The sequence below is a fragment of the Mauremys mutica genome, chromosome 20 (genome assembly GCF_020497125.1).
Source record: "Mauremys mutica isolate MM-2020 ecotype Southern chromosome 20, ASM2049712v1, whole genome shotgun sequence".
Classification (NCBI taxonomy): domain Eukaryota; kingdom Metazoa; phylum Chordata; order Testudines; family Geoemydidae; genus Mauremys; species Mauremys mutica.
The window spans coordinates 14839955-14863893 of record NC_059091.1 but is presented as its reverse complement, the minus strand read 5'-3'; the positions used below and the strand labels follow the sequence as shown (position 1 = coordinate 14863893).

Below are 23939 nucleotides of genomic sequence, written 5' to 3'. Positions count from 1 at the left end.
GCAGCACAGACTTCTGCAAAAGTTTGTTTTAAACACCCAAGCAAAACTTGGATGTTTAAAGTTAGCCTTTAAAATCAATACTTTGGCCCCTGAACCAACATGGACGTATAGTCTCTCCTTAGGAACCCACGGTTGAAATGTTGGCCTTGCTGCTCCTTGCCTCAGTTTCGCTGTCTCTAAAGGGGGGATAACAATACTAAACCGCCTTTGAGAGGCTATAGGAGGCAGATTATTATCACCATTGAAAGGACTGTGGAAGAAAAGCCCCTACTGTCCCCTCCCTTATCCCTCCTGCCAATTTTATTGCTCAGGGTTTAAAAGCCAAGCGAAGCAGCAGCCCGGCCAGGAAGGAGCACACCCATGTCTGCTCATCACTGCTTCTCCAGCGTGTGGACTCAGCTGTTAAACCATTTACTAGGGTTGGCTGTGTACTCCTACTGACCCAGCCCAGAGCAAATACACCCCTGGCTCTGTGCAAACACATCCCTGCCCTTCTGCCCTGCTACTGCCACTGACTTCCTCCCCACACAGCTGGAACCAGCTGCTCATGGTTCAGTAGCAACAGAATTCAGGTGTTAGCTGATGGGCACTTGGGCTTTCTCTAACTCCAGCCACAGAGACTTGTGCTTTGGAGAATGAGGTCCTGTCACCTTTGTATGGCTTAATGGGGGCACGAAGGTGTCACAGGTTTGAGAGGACATCCCATGTGAGAGAGGGGGATGGCGCCAGGTATTGGCATAAACCAGGGAGTAGGGGGGCATCAGGAGAGCTCCATCATGTCAGAACACTTCTCAAGCATTCCAGTTAGTCCTGCATTTGAACCAGTCACCAGAGGTCCGAGGTCAGTTACCGGCGGGAGTAGCAGAATTCCTGGCAGTTGTTGCTGGGTTATTGGGAAATGTGCTTTCGTCACTGTGTGCAGTGATTCAGCCAGTCATCATCAGCTGGGAGACATAACACAACTGACCTCTCCCATTCTTTCGGCTGGGAGCTTAGGGTGCAGCGGGCCTTTCTGTGCATGGGGATCACGTGAGTCTCTGTCACCCAGATGTGTACATGTTGTTGTGCAACTACAGGGAATGTCACTTCCCCTCTGGGGAGAAATGTCATGGAGGTCTCTGGGAATCACGGAATCCATGACTTCACAACGTAATCTTATCCTTTAATTATTAATTATTATTATTATTATTACATAACTCTATTGAGGGGACTCCCTTTGCTCCGTCCTCTCCACTCTGGGTTCATCCACGTGGGGAGTGGGCTCTGAATGCAACCTGGTGTTGTTCCTTAAGATCTGTCATTTGGGACAGATTTTCCTGTGTCTCTGTTGGGCCCGGTCTCTCAGTAGAGTTTTCGGGCAGCCCAGTTAGATCACTTGGGACTCCACTGTTTGAGAAGCTCCTGGGGCTGTACAAGCATCTGTCTAACTCTGCCCCCCATCTCTGTAGTGTCTGAGAACAACAGAGGGTGCTCCTGGGAGACTCCACCCCCTACCTATCTTCTCTAATGTGAATCTTAGCTTCAGGTTTCTGGTGCCACCTGCCAGCTCTGCTGAACATCACAGGGCCTAACTTTTAGGCACCTAGAAAATCCCAGGAACAGAGTGTGATTCACAAAGCCTGAGTTCAGTTTCTGGCATAGGCACCGACTCTGTGGGTGCTCCGGGGCTGGAGCACCAATGGAAAAAAAACAGTGGTTGCTCAGCACCCACCAGACACCCGCCAATCAGCTGTTTAGCAGTGGGCAGGAGGCACTGGGGGGTGGGGTGGGGCAGGGAGAGGCAGAGTGAGGGCAGGGAGCGCTCAGGGGAGGCGGTGGAGCAGGGTCAGGAAGAGGTGGAACCAGGGAGGGGGTTTGGGGGAAGGGATGGAGTGATGGAAAATGCACTAGCTGTCCCCGGTGTGCCCGGTGCCATGTTCAACACAAAGCTGTGAGGGACATTTTTGCAGCACTTGGCCCAGAGTTTTCTGGGAACTTGGGGTCAAGTTCTCAGAATGCCACTTTCTCCATCCCATAGTACTTATTCCATCCCATAATTTTCATGCTGTTTTTAAAACTCCCACGTGCCACTTTTCAGTCTCTGGCATCGCTCTAGCATAGTAGTTCTCAGCTCACCCAATCAGCACAAAGCTGTGACCCACGTGACATCCTCAGGGCTGTAAACAGTGAGGTGTCAAAATTTGTAGATGATAAAAAACTACTCAAGATAGTTAAGTCCAAGGCTGACTGTGAAGAGCTACAAAGGGATCTCACCAAACTGTGTGACTGGGCAACCAAATGGCAGATGAAATTCAATGTTGATAAAGGCAAAGTAATGCACACTGGAAAGCATAATCCCAGCTATACATATAAAATGATGGGAACTAAATTAGCTGTTACCACTCAAGAAAGAGATCTTGGAGTCGTTGTGGCTACTTCTGTGAAAACATCCACCCAATGTGCAGAGGCAGTCAACAAAGTGAACAGAATGTTGGGAATCATTAAGGCCTGGTGCCTGGTCTACACTAAGAAGGGGGGGTCGAACTAGGGTACGCAAATTCAGCTACGTGAATAGCGTAGCTGAATTCGAAGTACCCTAGTTCGACCTACTCACCCGTCCAGACGCGGCGGGGTCGAACTCCGCGGCTCCCCCGTCGACTCCCCCACCGCCGTTTGCAGTGGTGGAGTACCGGAGTCGACCGCAGCGCTTCCAGAGTTCGAACTATCGCGTCTAGATCAGACGCGATAGTTCGAACTCCGAGAAGTCGAACTCACCGCGTCGACCCGGAAGGTAAGTGTAAACCTACCCCAAGAAAGGAATAGATGAGACAGAAAATATTATATTGCCTCTACATAAATCTATGATATGCCCACATCTTGAATACTGTGTGCAGATGTGGTCACCCCATCTCAAAAAAGATATACTGGAATTGGAAAAGGTTCTGAAAAGGGCAACAAAAATTATTAGGGGTACGGAACAGCTTCCATATGAGGCGATATTAATAAGACTGGGACTTTTCAGCTTGGAAAAGAGACGACTAAGGGGGGGATATGATAGAGGTAGGGTTACCAGATAGCAACTGTGAAAAAACAGGACAGGGGTGGGGGATAATAGGTGCCTATATAAGACAAAGTCCAAAAAAATGGGACTGTCCCTTTAAAAATGGGACATCTGGTCACCCTAGATAGAGATCTATAAAATCATGACTGGTGTGGAGAAAGTAAATAAGGACGTGTTATTTACTCTTTCTCATAACACAAGAACTAGGGGGTCACCACATGAAATTAATAGGCAGCAGGTTTACAACAAACAAAAGGAAGTATTTCTTCACACAACACAGTCAATCTGTGGAACTCTTTGCCAGAGGATGTTGTGAAGGCCAAGACTATAACAGGGTTCAGAAAAGAACTAGATACATTTGTGGAGGACAGGTCCATCAATAGTTATTAGCCAAGCTGGGCAGGGATGGTGTCCCTACCCTCTGTTTGCCAGAAGCTGGGAATGGGCAACAGGGGATGGACACGTGAGGATTACCTGTTCTGTTCATTCCCTCTGGGGCACCTGGTATAGGCCAATGTTGGAAGACAGGATACTGACCCAATATGACCCTTTGGTCTGACCCAATATGGCTGTTTTTATGTTCTGTAACTATGGTGGGGCAGAAGGGGCACCTGCCCCGGGTACAGAGCTGGCAGGAGGGGTACAAAAATGGGGCGGTGCAGGATCAGGCCCAGCGTCAGTCTCCCCCCCAAGATCAGGACCAGCGACGTCAGCCCTCTCCCTCCGGCAGGATCGGGTCCAGCAGCATTGGCAGGAGGCCACGGTGCTCAACGGCTCCCAACCCCACAGGATTGTGGGACCAGTGACCCCGGCTTGAGCAGGCTTCCCAGGACTAGGACTACAGCTGTTGGTGGGCAAGGCGGGCTGCACGGCTGAAGTACCTGCAGCCAAAGTAGGGGGGCCAGCAGGGGGCTAGGGCTGCAGGGGGGCTCACAGGGAGAGGGTGCAGCTGGTGCATGGGGGACAGACTCAAGGTGTGAGGCAATGTGGGTGAAGCAGTCTCTGGATGGGGGGCTACATACTAGGGCACAAACTCTGGGTGGGTGGGCTGAGTGTGGGCGGTAGTCCTTGGGGGGGATGCATGTGGGGGTAGTTGCTGGGGGGCAGTCCCTACCTGGGGGGCTGGGTGCATGGGGGGCAGTCCCTGAGTGGGGAACTGGATGCTGAAGGGGGCAGTCCCTGCGGAAGCTGTTCTCCCCTGGACAGGACACAGTGTCTCTGCAGGGAGGGCACATGTGCCAGCCCAGGATTGGGGGCTGGGGGCGGGGGCTGGATGCTGGGGGTAGGGTTGCCAGGTGTCCAGTTTTTGACCGGAAAGTCTGGTCGAAAAGGGGACCTGATAGTGTCTGGTCAGTACCACTGACTGGACACCAAAGTCCAGTTACCATCTGCAATCGGCTTCCATTCCGCTGCCGGGAGGGTGGGAAGAGCAGTTGGTGCTGGAGCTGGAGGAGCACTCAGGAACTGCTCAGCTCTGGCAGAGAGAGGTACTGGCAGCCAGCGCCAGGGGGAGGGCTCAGTGCCAGGTTTACAATAGTGCCAGTGGCTCCATGAGCCGGGCCCATGCTCAGAAGGGGCCCTGGTCTACTCCACTTGCACTGTGCCCCGAGACCCTGCTCCTCCCTCCGCCCACCACTTGCTCCTCTGGGCCTGCCTGCCGGCTGGCCAAGGGCTCCTCTCTGCCCCCTGACCCCACCCCCCTGCTCCTCTCTGCCCCCTGGCCCCACCCCCCTGCTCCTCTCTGCCCCCTGGCCCCACCCCACTGCTCCTTTCTGCCCCCTGGCCCCACCCCCTGCTCCTCTCTGCCCCCTGGCCCCACCCCACTGCTCCTCTCTGCTCCCTGGCAGCACCTCTGGCTCCAAGCTTGTGGGGTCCCGCCTGTCTCCCCGGAGCTGAGCCGCCTGGGACTGGTGCAGAAGCCTGGCCAGTCTCAGCCTGGGGAGGGCAGAGGAGACAGTGTGGGGGACTTGGCTGGGCCCCTCCAGGCAAGTGCGTCTCGAGGGACAGAGCAATTCTTGGCCCTGGGACCAGCCCTGGCTGCGCTGCCGGCTCAGCCCAGCAGACCCAGTCCCCTCCCAGCAGGGCCGGTGAGTGTGGCGGAGGTAGGGCGTGGGGAAGTTGGTCTCTGGGGAGTCTGGGGGTTGGGGTGCTGGCTGTGAGGGGGTGGGGAAGATGTATGTGTTGGGGCAATAGGGAGTGGGGGTTCTGTGGGGGGTGCTGGGCAGTTGTGGTGGGGCTGTGGGCAGGGGAGTGCTGTTTATACTGCTTTATAGACTATACACTGAAATGTAAGTACAATATTTATATTCCAACTGATTTATTGTATATGGTAAAAATGAGAAAATAAGCAATTTTTCAGTACTAGTGTGTTGTGACACTTTTGTATTTTTATGTCTGATTTTGTAAGCAAGTGGTTTTTAAGTGAGATGAAACTTGGGGGTAAGCAAGACAACAAAGACTCCTGAAAGGGGTACTGTAGTCTTGAAAGGTTGAGAGCCATTGCTTTAAATTGTGCTGCCTCTACAACTATCCACAGTTATGCGTTGTCTCTGATCTGTGAGGCAAAGGGCGAAAGGGTACCAGCCAGGTGTGTCCAGTTCTGGGCACCACACTTTGGAAAAGATGTGGACAAATTGGAAAAAGTCCAGAAGAGCAACAAAAATGATTAAAGATCTAGAAAACGTGACCTATGAGGGAAGACTGAAAAAGTTGGGTTTGTTTAGTCTGGAGAAGAGAAGACTGATGAGGGCCAGGATAACAGTATTCAAGTACGTAAAAGGTTGGTTTAAGAGGAGGATGATAAATTGTTTTCCTTAACCACTGAGGACAGGATGCGAAGCAACGGGCTTAAGTATCAGCCAGGGAGTTTTAGGTTAGCCATTAGGAAAAACTTCCTAACCTTCAGGGTAGTTAAGCTTTGGAACAAATTACCTAGTGAGGTTGTGGAATCTCCATCACTGGAGGTTTTTAAGAGCAGGTTAGACAAACACATGCCAGGGATGGTGTGGATCAGCGGTTCTCAAACTTCATTGCACCCTGATCCCTTTCTAAGAACAAAAATTGCTACATGCCCCCAAGGTGGGGAATCAAAGCCTGAGCCTGCCTGAGCCTCACCGCCCCAGGTGTGGAGCCAAAGCAGAAACCCAAGGAATTCAGCCCCGGGCAGGGGGCCTGTAACCTGAGTCTCACCACCCAGGGCTGAAGCCGAAGCCCAAGCCCCACCGCCTGGGGCTTTGGCCCTGGGCCCCAGCAAGTCTAATTCGAGCCCTGGTGACCCCATTAAAATGGAGAACCACTGGTGTAGATAATACTTAGTCCTGCCTAAGTGCAGGGGACTGGACTAGATGACATATTGACGTCCCTTTCAGTCCGACATTTCTGTGATTTCTATGTGGCATATTTGCTTGGTGTAAAATAATAAATATAGTCTTGAGCTTCAAAATATAGAACTCTGTTGAGTGCAAATCAACAGGAAAAAAGTTAAAGTGCAAATACACAAGTTAAAACATTATCAGCATTGTAGAGGGTGACCTATACTTATAAAAACATACATGTTTATATATTCAAAACATATTACAATGTTTCATTCATGTTACAAAATATGTCATGTACTGTGGTTGGTGGCCAGTTATCACAGGTCAGTGAGGTGTTTTCCCCTGGCATGATGCGGCATGGGTAAGGGATGGCCAGGCTGCCACCGTATAGCGAGCAGCGACCATGGAGTTTGCCATGGATTGGAAAAGCTTTTCTGTCTGGGGTCTTTGAGCATTATTCCTGAGAGTATTTATAGAATATCAGGGTTGGAAGGGACCTCAGGAGGTCATCTAGTCCAACCCCCTGCTCAAAGCAGGACCAATCCCCAACTGCGTGTGTGTGGAATTCATGTCCCCCGGAGATTACTTTGCTTCCCCGCAGAAAAATGACTTTCTGACAGGGAAGCAAAGGGAGGCTGCAAGAGCAGTCACACACCACTCCTTAGCTGCACAGGTACATCGTTTCAGGCACCTGGAGCAGCTGGTAGAGAGGTAAATCACCACAGTGGTTACTACCCTGAGCCAGGATCAGCTGCTAGTCCCGGCTGGGCTGGAGAAAGAAGAGGATGGGAATTCCTCTCTCTTCCCCTGCAAGGAGTGACTGGGGCTGTGTCAGACCCACCCCCAGAACCCACCCCCCAGAGCTGCAGGAAGCTCAGCATCCTCCTCTGCTTCCTGCCTCCATCACTCCTCAGATGTGGGGGGAAGGGTTACTGTATGGGAAGTTGCTCCCCTATCTGCCCAACCCCCATGCATCTGGACCTCCCATGCCCAGACACCCTTGCCAAGCCTTACCTGATACATCCAGAACCCCCCTAGCCCACCATACCCAAACCCCACCCCACTGAACCTCAACCCCTGCATCTGGAGCCCCCCTTCACCCAGATCCCCTGCCTCTGGACCCCCACCCATGCACCCAGACCCCCACTGAGCTCCCTGCACTCAAATCCCCACCCTGATGAGCCTCACCCCCTGAACCACCCTGAGGCCCCACATCCAGACCCCCATGCCATTGACCCCCAACTAGCTGCACCCAGACCCCACCCCACCAAGCCCCACTTCCCCACCCCCTGTGCTAAGACCTCCACACCCAGACCCCACCGCTGAGCCCCCATCACTTTCAGCTGGCAGCCCCTGCAGAGTCCCATTGCCCCTGCACCTGGAACCCCCCTGTGAGCCTCTGTGCATCCAGATCCCCCCATACCTAGATCCCCCACTGGGCTGCCTGCACCCATATTGTCTCACACAGAACCCTCTCATCCCACACTGAGCCCCTCCACACTTGGATCCTGCCTCGTTGGGCCTGCCTGCCCCACACCTGGTGCGCCTGGCGCAGAGGGGCAGGGCCCCAGGGTGTTTCTGGGACAGGCCCAGTCTTGTGCTGTGTCAGGGTCAGGTGCAGCCTCAACACTGAGTCCATGTCCCGGGGCTTGGGGGTGAGGAGGCTGCAGGGTGATCTCCCGCCGTTGTACAACCAGTGGCCTGTGCTCCCCACTGCCATGCTGGAGCCTCTGCATTTATTTATTGACAATAAAACTTGCAGAATTTTGCAGAATTTTAAACTATTGTGAGCAGAATTTTTAATTTTTTGGCACAGAATGCCCCCGGGAGCAGAGTATGCAGCTTAATAACGTTTGTTGCCTGAGCAAAGCTGTAATGTCCCAGTGCACCTCTCTGTCCCTTTGCCTACCTTTCTGTAACTGATCTCTCCATTCCTGATCCTTCACCCTGGTCTCGGCCATTTGGCCCCTCCAGCCCCTGTGTTCATAGTCAGCAGCTGTAGTGGACTAGAGAATCTCGCAGAATATATCCTCCCTGGTCTGTTTCTTTCTTCGCCTAATCTGGGTCAAGTGTTCAGCAGGCGGGTTGAGGCACCTCTTGAGGCCACCACACCAGAGGCAGCTGATTAAAACAGACAGATACAGCATTAGATTTACAGTGGCAATGGAAATGGGAAGACATATCTCAAGTCTCCTTTACATTATTCCCCTAAAACCCTTTAATAAGAAATGCACATTGTCACTTTTCCTTTGGAGCACTTCATTACAGTTCCGCTCTGCAGCTCAAGCCATGATGAGTACGGACTATTTGGTGGTGGGGGCTATTGCTGATGGGCGCCTTGGGTATGAGTATAGGGAAAGTGCAGCGAATATTGCCACTATTTTCGCAGGCCGTGGTGATTCTGGCTGACATCTCACTCCCGAGGGTGACAAAGGCTCAGAGAACACAGGTGCTGCCAGTTTCCCAAAGCCACCCAGGCCCATGTGCTCCTAGCCCGTTTATTGCAATAGCGCCAGTGGAACTCACTGCAGAGTGGTGTGGAAATGCCTCCTATCACCAGGACAGAAACAAGGCCGCCATCCCTAGAAATATTCGGGAGAGGCTTGCAGCGTATCTCCATGAATGTTTCATCGAGACAGCTGAAAGGTGACACTTGGGAGGGTCAATGCTCCTCCCCAGACGCACATGCATGCATGCTCTTACCAAACTCTCGCCAAGTGCCCACAGTCACATGCGGCGTGCGGGTGGGGTCCCCACCAAGTATGACACGCAGTTTGCTGTAGAAGCAGCAGGTTTGGAGGGTGGCTCCACATTTGTTGTTGCCCTCCCTTGCCTTCTGAAATGCCTGCCCATGTTCCTTTCCCCCAGCACTGCTATTCATCCTTGGCATGCCCCAGTTTTAGCATCCCTTGTGCACTCTGTAGATACCCGGTAGATGTCTATAGTTCTTTGACTGCTCCTTAGTGGGGCTTGCACAGCCTCTCTTCCCAGGCCAAGGATCCAAGACTCCTTTCCTGCTCCTAGTAACTCTGAGGGCAGGTGGAGCTGGCATGGGCGGATGCTTGCAAAGTGGGGCTGGTAGTTATGCTCACCATGGCAGGCAATCCCACCAGGGGTTAAAGGGAGGGGCAGACTGCCAGTGGCTGTGACCCCTGTGCAGTGCAGTTCAAAACTGTAACCACAGCAACCACTGTTGTTGACGGAGCATTGTGGGACAGCTGCTGGAGCATACTTAGAGTCAAAACAGGCAATGCAGTGTCTACACTTTTGCTATGTCGATGGAAGTAGGTTGGCTGGGGCTCTGCATTGCTTGGGGAGGCGGTGTTATAGTGTCACTGTAAAAGGGACGTTCCATCAGCACCATCCTCTGTGCACAGAAATAGGTTCTCTTGGACCTGCTCTCTTAAAGGAATTGGGTTGAGCAGAACATGCATTTCTTAGCACTCCGTTATCCCTCTCTGCACATCCCCAAAAGAATACTGTGTCTTCTAGCCATCCCTGGTTCCCTGGCTGCCAGCACACAGTATCAAAGCAATGCCTGCGGGCATGCACGCCCACACACCACAGTAGCCTTCATAGAGAAACATGCAGTCAAAGTGAACAATGCCAGGAAAATGTGTCCAAATATCTGTGGGGGAGAGGGAGGCTCACAAACTTCAAAAACTTGTTAGCAGTGGAGAAGAGATCCTGGGAATGTTCTTTCTCTGCAAGAGAAGCAACTCTTCTGATGGTGTATCTGTGGCTCTGCTAGGCCAGAGAGTGGAGCTGGTCTGGAGGGAGGACATAGTCTGCAAACATCTCCCCATGGAGGAGCTGAGCACCAGAATTTTCACCTGCACCTGGCATTGACCAGAGACACTGCTCCTTTTACACACAAATCCCTCCTTTTTTCCTCCAAACTTACTGTGTCTAATATGCATCTCTGGACAGTACGAGCACCAGACATGGCGAGTCAGGAGAACACACTGTCGGAAACATGGCACAGCCAAACCCAAAAAGGAAGAGGGGCTTGAGGCTGAGGTGAGGAATGCCCTGGGCTCAGTTCCTGGCTCTGCTGCACAGTCCTTAAAAACATCACTTTGGAAATTCTGGCCTAAGAGCTCAGCACCCAGCAACTCCCTCTGAGAAAGATGAATTCTTCCCCCCACAAGTGAAAGCAATAGCTGCTGCATGCTGAGTGCTCTGGAAAATCTGTTCCTTCACCAGTCTGTCCCACAGCACCCCTGCTATCAAACAGGGGTGACAATCCAGCCTTATTGCCAGCTTCTGTCCTTCGGAGCCAGAGCTGACTGACTGTATTTGCTGTGCCCAGCACAATGGGCCCTGAGCTATGCAAATAATAAATGAGTAGTGTAATACAAGACAAGCAGCCATGTCCCCACACTTTGTAGCACAGTTTAGCTAGAGACCCATCTCTGCTAAGCAATCAGCTATTTTTGGTGCCTCGCGTGGTTTAGGGCAGGTGTGCCTGTACCTGTTCCTCAGGAATGGAAGTGCATTTCAAGCAGAAACTGTGAGGGGTTGAGAGTGGCAGGGGAAGCTGTATCTCCTCCACTGACATTGCAATAGAAGCTATGTCAGACACACACCAGGTAGGGTGACCACCCATCCCTAAATGGGCAGGACAGTCCCAAAATGTACATTTCAAGGCCCGGTCCTGGGCTGAACGACTCCGTGACGCTCTGCGTCTGCCTGAGGCTCAGGGGCAATGCCAGCCTCTTCCCGGTGGCCACAAGGCCTTGCCCCCTGTTCCTCCTCTTTCCCTCGAGGCTCTGCCCCCAGCCAGGACCAAAGCTGGGCCATGGTAAGAGCTGCCCTGGGAGGGTCCAGGGCTCCGCACAGCAGCCCGGCTCCCTGGGTGGCTCTTACCACAGACCAGCTCCCACTTCTGGCCTGGCCAGGGGGCGGGGCCTTGGGGGAAGAGGAGGAGCAAGGGGCGGGGGCAGGGCTCCTGCATGTGTCCCATTTTTGCATTTTGAAAAGGTGGTCACCAGTTGGAAGTAACGGAAGAGGAGAAGGACCTCGGAATCCTGGTTGATCGCAGGATGACTATGAGTCGGCAATGTGATGTGGGCGTTAAAAAAGCTAATGCTTGGGATGCATTAGGCGAGGTATTTCTAGTAGAGATAAGGAGGTGCTAGTCCCGTTATACAAGGCGTTGGTGAGACCTCATTTGGAGTACTGTGTGCAGTTTTGGTCTCTCATGTTTAAGAAGGATGAATTCAAACTGGAACGGGTACAAAGAAGGGCCACTAGAATGATCCGAGGAATGGAAAGCCTGTCGTATGAAAAGAGACTTGAGGAGCTCGGTTTGTTTTCCTTAACCAAAAGAAGGTTGAGAGGAGATATGATTGCTCTCTTTAAATATATCAGAGGGATAAATACCAGGGAGGGAGAGGAATTATTTCAGCTCAGTACTAATGTGGACACGAGAACAAATGGATATAAATTGGTAGTCGGGAAGTTTAGGCTTGAAATTAGACGAAGGTTTCTAACCATCAGGGGAGTGAAATTCTGGAACAGCCTACCGAGGGAAACAGTGGGGGCGAAGGACCTCTCTGGCTTTAAGATTAAGCTTGATAAATTTATGGAGGAAATGGTTTGATAGGATAACGTGATTTAGTCAATAGGTCAATAACGTGCCGCCACTAGTAATTAGTACCGAGGGTCAATGTTGGGATATTGAAAGTCTTTTTCCCGAGTGTCTGGCTGGAGAGTCTTGCCCGCATGCTCGGGGTTCAGCTGATCGCCATATTTGGGATCGGGAAGGAATTTTCCTCCAGGGTAGATTGGCAGTGGCCCTGGAGGTTTTTCGCCTTCCTCCACAGCATGGGGCAGGGGTCGCTTGCTGGAGGATTATCTGCTACTTGAAGTCTTTAAATCAGGATTTGGGGACTTCAACAGCTGAGTAAAGGGAGAGAATTATTTCAGGAGTGGGTGGGTCAGCTTTTGTGGCCTGCATTTTGCGGGAGGTCAGACTAGATGATCATAATGGTCCCTTCTGATCTTAAGTTCTATGATTCTATGATAAGCATTAGGGGGGGAGAAGGGATAGCTCAGTGGTTTGAGCATTGGCCTGTTAAACCCAGGGTTGTGAAATCAATCCTTGAGGGGGCCATTTAGGGATCTGGGGCAAAAATCAGTACAAGGTCCCTTCCAGTTCTAGGAGATAGGTATATCTCCTATTATTATAACACCAGGGACTTTGGGAGTTAACAGATCACAGTTGCCAAGAGTTCCAAATTGTTTTCCATTGGCTGCTCCCTAACAATCCAAGGGCCTCAGAGACCAGGGTAATGAGAGCTGTATAGATAGACATATGTACCTTCTGAGAAATGGTAGGTTGCTTTTATATGAACAGCTTCATTACCAGGGATTCAAAACTGACACAAGGTTCAAGCTCTTGTGGGTGAGCCCCACTTCCTCAAACCCAACGTTCAAATGGGAGTTTTGTTTATTTAAGGCAAGTAGAAGAATGTTCCCTATGGGATGATGATGCATCACAAGTGGAGCTGGCTGACTAGCGGACAAAGTAAACTAGTCACCAATGAAGGGGAAACGTGTATAATTTCTTTCTGTTGTATCCGAGTTTTTGTCATGATTTCTGAGCAGGCGCATTAAGCAATGTGGCCAACACCTGTCACATACTGGATGAATGGAGCTGGCAGCATAACGGGGAAAAATAGTAAAATTTGTCAAATGGTTTGAGATTTGGTTGGCTAGAAGGTGCCAAAGAAATGCAAGATAAAAGTATATAATAATAACAACATAATAATAGTAAACACTTAGCTGTTACCTAGTGCTTTGCGTTAGCAGATCTCAAAGCACTCTACTAAGGAGGTCACTGTCTCTACCCCCATTTTACAGATGAGGAAACTGAGGCATGGAGAGGGGAAGGGTCACCCAGGAGGCCAGGGGCAGAGCCAGAAATAGAACCCAGCTCTCCTGAGTCCCAGCCCAGTGCTGTATCCATTATGTACAATAATGAATGAATAAATTCAATTAAACTAAATGATGGGAAATTCAAAACTGATCAATGGAAGCACTTTTCACACAGTCTGTAATTAGCCTGTGGAACTCCATGCCACAGGAAGTCACTGAGATAAAAAAACTTGACAAGATTCAAAAGGGATTAGACATTTGTGGGTGACTAACCTGCAGTGTTTACATTACAGAAACCCTCTGGTCCCTCCCGTCTATGCCCGCAGCCAGGCCCTGGTGTGGTGCTGCCCCCAGACAGGGTGCCATATTTACACCAGTTTAGACTCCCAAATATGCAGCAAGGACACTGGGACACTGGACTCTCAACAACCCATCATCATAGAGACCTAAGGCAGTGTAAAACAACCAGAGCCCACAATGGATGCAGCATGGACCCCACCCCACTATACACACCAGTGCCACAAGCCTGTGCTCTTTGGTTTTATAAGTGCCCCTCTAAGCTCCTCACTGCTCCGTGAAGCAGCCCTGCCCCCGGCCTGCTGTGAAGTGCTCCTGTGGTGCAGGCCTGTGTGGGGGCCCAGCCCCAGGATGTGGAATTGATGTGGTGCCTAGCCCAGCCCAGGGTGAATTCCAGCAGTATGCCCAGTATGCCCATGGAGGCCGCAGCCCAGAGGCAGCTGGCTTATCGAACCCACACACACACTTTGCACCCCTCCGACCCACCCACTGCCTGTCTCACTGTCACTTTCGTGGCAGTTTGCATGAGGCCCAGCCACCCTGGGGTTATCCCTCGCTGGCTGCCTGCACCCACCCCTCCATGGGGCAGGGAGCCTGGCTCGGGGAGCAAGTCTGCACAGGCTGAGGGGATCACTTCACTTCAACCCCCCAATCACTTCCCCACACATTGTGCGCTGCCCATTTCAATGTCCCTGCTCTTCTGGGGATGGGATTGTTCTCTCCTGGGCTGCTTTCCATGCCCGCCCCCCCCCACCAGTCCCAGAGCAGGCACTGCCCCCACCCCCAGCAACACATGTAGGAGGGCCCGGCAAGCCTTCAAAGCCCTGTCTGGGAAGAGACGAAAGGTCGGTTAAACTCCTGGCTGAGGATGAAAGGAAACAATCCCCTCCACGGCTGGAATGAGTTGCTGGTGCTTTGGAGTCGGGTTTGAGGCCCATTTCCTGAGCGCCATAGCAGGATCTTTCATGTGCTGCGGAACTTTGCTAACTAGCCATGGATTGCTGGGCTGTAGCAAGCCGAAGTGCCTGACTCAGCCATGCCACTCCAGAGACAGTGTCACCAGCCTGGACATTTCACATGCGACATGTCATAAAACCCACCCAGTCAGTGGCACCCTGCGGGGGTGGGGAAGCCTGGAGATCACTGCAATTAAAAACCCTTGGTTGACCCAGGCCAGCTGACTCAGGCTGTGTAGATTATTTAATTGCAGATCCTGTGAAGTACGATTACACCGCAATTAAACAGCCCCTTAGCCTGAGCCGTCTACGGGTTTTTAATTGCAGTGATGACAAACCCTGAGAGGCTGAGGCTCCTTTCACTCACACCAATGCAATGCCACCAACCTCAGGGGAGTCATTCCAGATTTCAGTGCAGTGAGAGGAGAATTGGGCCCTTGGTTGCAAACCTGAGGTCTGTGCTGGGAAGGGCGGTAGGGACAATGGGACTCAGGGCAAAGCCCCCAGATAATTGTGTCACAACCACAGCCCCTTTTCCCCACCCAGAAATATGGAGAATGAAACTTCTGAGCAAACTCCAAGTGGGGAGCCCACGGTGGGGAGCTGCTGGCTGGCGGATGTGAGCCACAGATTTTACTCATTTTCTCAGAGGAAATTCTATTCCGATTAAAGCCTGTTTGATCTCAGAGAAGAAGGGGGCAGAGCGGGGAGAGGTATTGGGTTTCTCTCCAATTGTTGGGCTTTATTGGGCTAATGTATCAGCTAAAAGCTTCCAAATAAGATTTAAAGGGGGGAAGGCAGGGGCATGAGCTGCTAAATCTGGAGATGACTGCAACAGACTTATTAAAAAGGGAATGTGTCTCAGAGCGTGCAGCAGGAAGGACATACAGAAAATCTCTCAGCACATACTCATATGCACACACATTTTACATGCACCTCCCTGATATATGCTCCTCATACACATACTCACAAATGAACTCACACCCCTAGCATGCAGATGATGAGTGTATGCACATCATAGAATATCAGGGTTAGAAGGTCATCTAGTCCAACACCCTGCTCAAAGCAGGACCAATCCCCAGACAGATTTTTGCCCCAGATCCCTAAATGCCCCACTCAAGGATTGAGCTCACAACCCTAGGTTTAGCAGGACAATGCACTAACCACTCAGTTATCCCAGGTTTACAACTGAGAAGTAGACAGGAAATTCCCCCCAGGCAAATTTGTCAGGGACCTCAGGTTTGTTTGTTTTGCCTTTGGGATTGTTTGCCTGCTAGAATTATTTGGGCATATCCCACCTAATCAATTCCCTGCCACTGCAGGGGCCTCAGGGATTGGTGGCACCTCAGTCTCACCTGTTCTCTGCTTGTGACTCACAACAGTTTAGTCTCCCAAGGACTAAAATACTTTAGTCTAACTAAAGTCTTTGTTCTCAATACAGGGATAACTGGGTGGAATGTAAGGGCCTGTGCTACCCAGAAGGTCTGGCTAGGTGATCTAACGGTCCCTTTTACCCTTAAACTCTCTGCATTTGATTTAGACTTTCAAAAAGCCTTTGTCAAGGTCCCCCACAAGAGGCTACTAAAGAAGCCAAATCATCAGGGGATGAGAGTATTGTCATAGATCAGATATTGGCTAAGAGACAGAAAACAACGTAGGAATAAATGGCGAATTTTCATCATGGCAAAAGATGAACCATGGGGGATCAAGTCTCTGCGCTACGCCTCATGCTGTTTATGGCATTTGTTAAGGACCTGGAGAAGGGGAGGAGCAAAATTTGTAGTGATACAAAATTATTGATGTGAGACAAGTCCAGGGAAGACTGTGAAGAACTTCAGGAGATCACAGCAAGCCAGGGGCATTGGCAAAACAATTAAAGATAAAATTCAGTGTTGACAAATGCAAAGTGATGCACATTGGAGAGACTAACGGACTATTCATACAAGTGACTGGGTTCAAAACTAGCTGTAGTAAACAGCATAAAGACTTGGCCATCTCTGTGGACAGCTCCACGGAGAGCTCTGCTCAATGTGCAGCCGAGGTCAGCAAAGCAAACGAGATGTTAGGATGCAAAGGGAAAGGGACAGAGAATAATACAGGGAATGTTATCGTGCCTCTATATAAATCAATGGGACACCCTCACCCAGATCTGGGTGCAGTTCTGGTCACCCCTTCTCAGAAAGGGTCAGCATCAGGTGACAAGGGTCACTCAAGACAGAAAACTTCCATCACATTGCTCATCCTGAATAACTGCTCATACCCCTTCTCCAGTCCTGCGTCTTGCCGGTCTATTTAGATGGCAAGCTCTCTGAATCAGAGACTCCAAGACCAGAAAGGCACACTGTGATCATCTCATCTGACACAGGCCATAGAACTTCCCCCAAATAATTCCTGGTTCAATTAGAGAAGATCTTTTAGGAAAACAGGGACCATCTACTACTCTGTGTTTGTGCAGTGCCTAGAACAATGGGACATCACTCTTGGTAGGCTCTTCGGCACTACCATAGTAAATATGATTATTAATAAGATAAAATATATGAAAGAATGACTTGCCTAGAGAAGAGTGATCCAACAGCTTCTGTTCTCCTCAACTCATACACAGGAACAAGGGACATTCAATGAAACTTAACGGTCACAGATTCAAAGCTGACAAAAAGAAATATTTTTTCCACACATAACACATTTTGCTTGTGGAACACACTGCTACAGGATGTCTTTGAGGCCAAGAGATCAGCCAGATTCAGCAGGATTTGACATTTACATGGACATCAAGACCATCCAGCATTAGAATGGGAAATATTAAAAGACTATCTAGGAGCTGTGGCAGGATGAGAAATCCTCCTGCTTCAGGGCATGAGCTGATCTCTGACTATCAGGGGTTGGGAGGGAACTTCCCAGGGCAGATTTTCCCATAATACCCTGCTGCAGGGGCTCTACCACCTTTCTCTGAACCAGCTGGTTCTGGCCACTGTTGGATCCTGGTCCGATCTGATGTCCTATACCCTTACATGTCCTCACACGCATACAGCTACACACACATTATATATGCTCACACATCCACACATAAACACACTGTTTCCATCATACTTGTGTCCATACACACTCATAAACAAACTCCACACTGACACTCATGGGCAGGTTCTCACCCACTCACACACCTGCATATACATCCTCCCATCACACAACCTTGCCTGTACACACATGTACCTATCAATCACAAACAGGCCTGAACACAAACACCACACACACACTCCTGCATACACATCCTCCCACCACACACACATGCCTGCACACACACACCAACACAGGGCAGGTCTACAATCAAAATTGTCCCAGTTTAACTAAACCTTAACTTCACCAAATTAGCTAAACCGGAGCAGCTGTATGTGCACACACTCATGTTGCTTTACCACAAGATTCAATTGGTGTAGCTTGTATCTGTAAAGAAATAGTGCACAGCTGAACTAATATAACCTGGTTTAAGCTGATATAAGAATGCCCACAGAGATTTGCACTCATTTAACTGGACCAGCCGAACAAAAGTGGTGAGTCTGTGTGTAGCCAGCCCCACGCAGACTGTTCTGAACCAGGAGCAGCCCTAGTGCGGACACTCAGGATATCACTTCCAACCTTGTTTCTCTCAGCTTAGTCTGGGCCTGAAGGCCTCACCTGCACCAAAAGCAACATTACTTCCACTTCAGTCCAGTTTGATAATAATTTAGCAAAGTGGTGCAAACCCCTGGTGGAGTTGGGTTTCAGACCATCTTATTGCTGTTTAAGTTAAACTGATTCCTAATTGACTTATACTAACCCAAAATCAGCCTATGGTTTAACCAGAATCAGAGCATCCACACAGCCTATTGCACTGGGCTAACTAAGGTGGGTTAAATTCACACTGTTAGTTAAACCAGAGTACATTAGTGTGCAGATTTGCTCATAGTCACATACATGACACCTCCGTGCACACAGGGACACCCGCATGCACACACAGAGGGACGTGGACATATGCCCACACACACATGCCTGATATAGACACACACACGTGCACCCACACACAGGGACACATGCACACAGGCATACCCTCACACGCAAGGATCCACACACGTGGGTTGGGATTTTCAGTGTATAATGGAGTTAGTCACTCAGACCTCCTTGGGTTTCATTGATCACTTTAATTGATAATCTCAGGCAAGAGTCTCTCCCTCTCACTTGCATGCACATACACACACATAGTCATGCACAGCCATATGTTCCCACAGAGTCTCACATGCACAGTCACACCCAGCCACAACCCTTCCAAAGCAGAGCTCCCCATTGCTTGACTAATGTTAGCTCACATCTGGCCCTCATCACTGAACTCGGTGCATCACTTCCTGCTGGGCCATGAGGGCTCATAGGTTATCAGAGTTTATCAGCCAGGCTGGCAGCAGGGGCCAACAGGACCAGGGCAGGCTGGTAGGACATTACAAGTCCAGTCAGCAGTGCTAAGGCAGGCTAGTCCATACCTGTCCTGGCACTGTGCTGCACCCCAGAAGCAGCCAGCAGGTCCAGCTCTTAGGCGGGAGGACCATGGGGCTCCACGTGCTGCCCCCAGCCCGAGCACCGGCTCCGGACTCCCAGGAATCATGGCCAATGGGAGCTGGGGGACGGTGCCTGTGGGTGAGAGCAGCGCGTGGAGCATTCTGGCCCCCCTGCTGGCCGCTTCTGGGGTGCAGTGCGGTGCCAAGGCAGGCAGGGAGCCTGCTTTAGCCCTGCTGTGCTGCTGACCGGGAGCTGCCCGTGGTAAGCCCACGCCCCAACCCCAAACCCCAACTCCCGTCCCATCCCTGAGCCTCCCACAACCCACAGCCCCCTCCTGCACCCCAAACCCCTCATCATGGCCCCACCCCAGAGCCTGCATCCCAAGCCAGAGCCCTCACCCCTCTTGCACTCCAACCCCCTGCCCCAGCCCAGAGTCCCCTCCCACACTCTGAACCCCTTGGCCCCACCCCAGAGCCCGCACCCCAGCCCCCTGCCTCAACATGGAGCCCCCTCCTGCACCCCAAACCCCTCATCCCCCACCCCAGCCCAGAGCCTGCACCCCCAGCTGGAGCCCTCACCCCCTCCCACACCCCAACTCCCTGTGCCAGCCTGGAGCATCCTGAACCCCTCATTTCTGGCCCCACCCTGGAGCCCACACCCCCAGTTAGAGCCCTCACCCCCTCCCACACTCCAACCCCCTGCCGCAGCCCAGCGAAAGTGAGTGAGGATGAGGAAGAGTGAGCCACCAACGACGGGGGAATGTAGCGAGTGGAGGGGCGGGGGGCTCAGGGAAGAGGCCTCAGGAAGGGGTGGGACTAAGAGGCCTCAGGAAGAGGTGCGATTAGAAAGTTGGTGACCTTACAGGCTAGACAGGGCTCAGCCACCGCTACTCCAAACTGCCACTGCTGAAGGAACGTTCAAGCTCTCTCCAAAGATCCTAAGACAAGGCCCTGCTGTCCTCAAACACCTTAGCAGCCCCCAGAATCACACATGCCATAAAGCGATTTTTGCCGGCAGGGAATGGAGGCTGTCAGAGCCTGGACAGTACTTGGGAGGTCTGGCACAGAGCATCCACCCAATGGGCAGCCCCACAACTCTCAGCAACAAGCATCCTATGTGGGGCCCGAGGTCAGGCAGCCACAAGCCTGGGAGAGTGGGTAAGGGAGCCCTGGCTTCTCCACCAACTTGTGACATCCCCCCTGAACTAAATGGCACCCCAGCCCTGACTCTCACACTGTCGCTTGCTGTCCTGGCACAGCCACAGCAGACTCTGCTTTTGACACAAATCAAAGCTGAAGCAAAGGTCAGTGGCCCCTCTGAGAGCAGCTCCCTTTCCAGCTACATGCCCCAAGCAAGCCGCAAGGGGCTGCTGTTTGCTGACATGGTCTTGCATTTTATATGAGGTGCTGGCTTGGGTGGAAGTCTCGCATGCTGTAGTGGCTCCTTACCTGGGGCATGGTCCTTTTCTGCAGCCTTTCTTTTGCCTACAGACACAGCAGGTAAATGGCAGAGGAAGAGATGCTGTGCATGGCTGCTGAGTCACTAAGTTTCCTCCTCAAACCCAACGCTCACTCTGTTGGCCCAGCATGGCTTCCTGCTGCATGCCAGGGCCCCTGCACAGAACCTTGGGCAACTACTAATAGGTGGGAACAGCAGTGGCTGGCTGGGTACCACAGCTACCTTCTAGCCCTCTCCAAGGGGCAGCCCCCCCTTCAGCCAGTCACAGCCCCTAATTCCTCAGCATTCCACCCCTCTCACCTGAGAAGGAGACACTAGAACAGTCCAACTCCCGCCCCCCAGGTAGGACACAAGGCACAGATGTCTGGTAGTGCAGGATCCCATACAGCATCTGGTGAGGTAGCATCTCGGGGGGGCTGGAGCCACAGCATAGGTGAGGGAGGAAGTGTTTGTGGGGGGTATATTTACTGCTGCCTGATGTGTCCCTGCACAGATCATCAATTGGTCACTCTCCTTTGCTGCTGCCTCTTTGGTGATCACTGCTGCAGCCTCCTGCATGCAGTGAAGAAGCTCCCAGCAGGGACTCTTGAGCCATGACTCCCCCCGCCTCGAGGCTTTAAAGTCTCCAAGGGAAAAAACACACACTGTGTGCAAAAGAGGCTCCTTTTCCCTAATGAGCTGGCCTGGCCGCCTGCTCTGCTCTGATGCCAGGAAGGAAGTAATTGAACCAACTGCCTTCATTTGGCTGCCCAATTACTGGAGCCGGGAGTGGGGAAGCTGAGTCAGTGCACAGGGCCCCTGTGCGCTCGGGCACTCCCGCTGGTGCGGTTTGCGGAGGATGAAGCTTGTGCAGGGGATGAGGAGACATGCTGGGGTGTGCAAGACGCTGCATTTCATATGGAAGCGTTTAAGGACAGAGAGAGGTGACTGTGTAATTAGGGACAGGGTAGCATTTTCAGAAGCACCGAGGTCTGCTGTAAGTCAAAGGAACCTCGGGCTCTCATGTGATGTAAGTGTAGCCTTTGAGTGGGCTAGAGTTCACTTCATTGCTCTTCTCCAGTGCCCGCACCAAACCAAACTCCCATAGAAAAGCAGCGGGAGATCCAGAATTCAGTTTCTAAGGATTTTCAGCAATGACTGCACAGGGTCAACCTCCCCACATTCAAGTCCCAAAAAGAATAAACTTAAGTACCAACTTTATAAAAATCTTATGATAAAGAAAAATAAAATAATAATTTAACATTTACTACATAACACGGCTACTTTATAATCCCACCTCCTTCTCCTTCCCTGAGCGTGCCACATCCCCGCTCCTCCCCCTCCCTCCTAGTGTTTCCTGCCCCACTCCGCCTATCAGCTGTTTAGCGGCGCTTAGGACTTTCCAGGAGGAAGGGGGAGGAGCGGGGATGCGGCCTGCTCAGGGATGGAGGTGGAGAAGAGGCAGGGCAGGGGCGGGGACTTGGGGGAAGGGAGTAGAAGGGGGGTGGGAACTTTGAGAAAGGGGTGGAATGGGGGCAAGGTGAGGGCGGTGCAGGGGTGGAAAGAGGTGGAGGGAGGAGTCAAGCAGCCACCGGGCAGAAGAGAAGTCGGCGCCTATGGCTGGGGCAACAGCTGGGGGTGGGGATGGGCGTGAGGCAGGTGGCCAGGGCCCTGGGTGTGGGGCCAGGAACAAAGATGGGTTGCACTCCCTCCTTGCCCCACATGGGGGCTGGCCCAGGCCCCAGCCGTGCCTCCCCAAATGTTCCTCCACTCTCCCCTGGGGGCCACACCCCACAGGGTGGGAACCTCTGACCTACAGGAAAACTGTTGAGCATGCCCAAAACTACCACACCCAATTCCAGAAGCTTCTGGCTATGGAGTGCTAATTGTGCATCTGCCTAGTAACAATAACCCAGACACAACTCACTCCTACCCTCCCCCTCAGTAGATCTTTTAAACAGAGGTCCCCAGACTCCCCACAATGTGGAGCATGCCTGGAGGACTGTGAGGGGGGAGCGTGGCTGGGGCCCAGGCCAGCCTCCACAGGGGCAGGGACAGTACACCACCCAGTTCCACTCTTGACCCCAGCCCCGGCTGCCAGCCCCACACCTATCTCCAGTCTCGGCTCCTTACCCTGTCCATGTCCTCCGCTACCAGTGGCCAGGAGAGCACGGATAGGGGTAAGCGGGGGGTGCAAGGTAAAAAGTTTGGGGACCACTGTCTTAAGGAGATATCTCCCTATTAGGCATGTGGGTTACACCTGCTCCAGGTGTGTAGGAACCTTCCAGTCCTTTGGAACCCGGTCCCAGAAATGAAATGTTATAACTCATCTTCACTGACCTTGCATGCCAGGAAGATCATAGAATAATAGAGTTGGAAGGGACCGCAGGAAGTCATCTAGTCCAACTCCCTGCTCAAAGAAGGACCAATCCTCAACTAAATCATCCCAGCCAGGGCTTTGTCAAGCCTGACCTTAAAAACCTCTAAGGAAGGAGATTCCACCACCTCCCTAGGTAACCCATTCCAGTGCTTCACCACCCTTCTAGTGAAAAAGTTTTTCCTAATATCCAACCTAGACCTCCCCTACTGCAACTTGAGACCGTTACTCCTTGTTCTGTCATCTGGTACCACTGAGAACAGTCTAGATCCATCCTCTTTGGAACCCCCTTTCAGGTACTTGAAAGCAGCTTTCAAATCCCCCCTCATTCTTCTCTTCTGCAGACTAAACAATCCCAGTTCCCTCAGCCTCTCCTCATAAGTCATGTGCTCCAGCCCCCTAATCATTTTAGTTGCCCTCCGCTGGACTCTTTCCAATTTTTCCACATCCTTCTTGTAGTGAGGGGCCCACAACTGGACACAGTACTCCAAATGAGGCCTCACCAATGTCGAATAGAGGGGAATGATCACATCCCTCGATCTGCTGGCAATGCCCCTACTTATACAGCCCAAAATGCCGTTAGCCTTCTTGGCAACAAGGGCACACTGTTGACTCATATCAAGCTTCTCATCCACTGTAACCCCTAGGTCCTTTTCTGCAGAACTGCTGCCTAGCCACTCGGTCCCTAGTCTGTAGCAGTGCATGGGATTCTTCCGTCCTAAGTGCAAGACTCTGCACTTGTCCTTGTTGAACTTCACCAGATTTCTTTTGGCCCAATCCTCTAATTTGTCTAGGTCCCTCTGTATCCTATCCCTACCCTCCAGCGTATCTACCACTCCTCCCAGTTTAGTGTCATCTGCAAACTTGCTGAGTGTGCAGTCCATGCCATCCTCCAGATCATTAATGAAGATATTGAACAAAACCGGCCCCAGGACCAACCCTTGGGGCACTCCGCTTGATACCGGTTGCCAACTAGACATGGAACCATTGATCACTACCCATTGAGCCCGATGATCTAGCCAGCTTTCTATCCACCTTATAGTCCATTCATCCAGCCCATATTTCTTTAACTTGTTGGCAAGAATACTGTGGGAGACCGTATCAAAAGCTTTGCT

General features: G+C 51.6%; 1 long non-coding RNA gene across 1 annotated transcript in view; it reads left to right on the top strand.

The window, feature by feature from the left end:
• Positions 1-906: 906 nt before the first annotated feature.
• The window catches only part of LOC123353894, a 55830-nt gene continuing 32797 nt past the window's right edge, over positions 907-23939 (top strand). Inside the window, exon 1 of the long non-coding RNA XR_006574586.1 lies at positions 907-1029. This is a non-coding gene — a long non-coding RNA (uncharacterized LOC123353894). The remainder of the gene's footprint in view (positions 1030-23939) is intronic.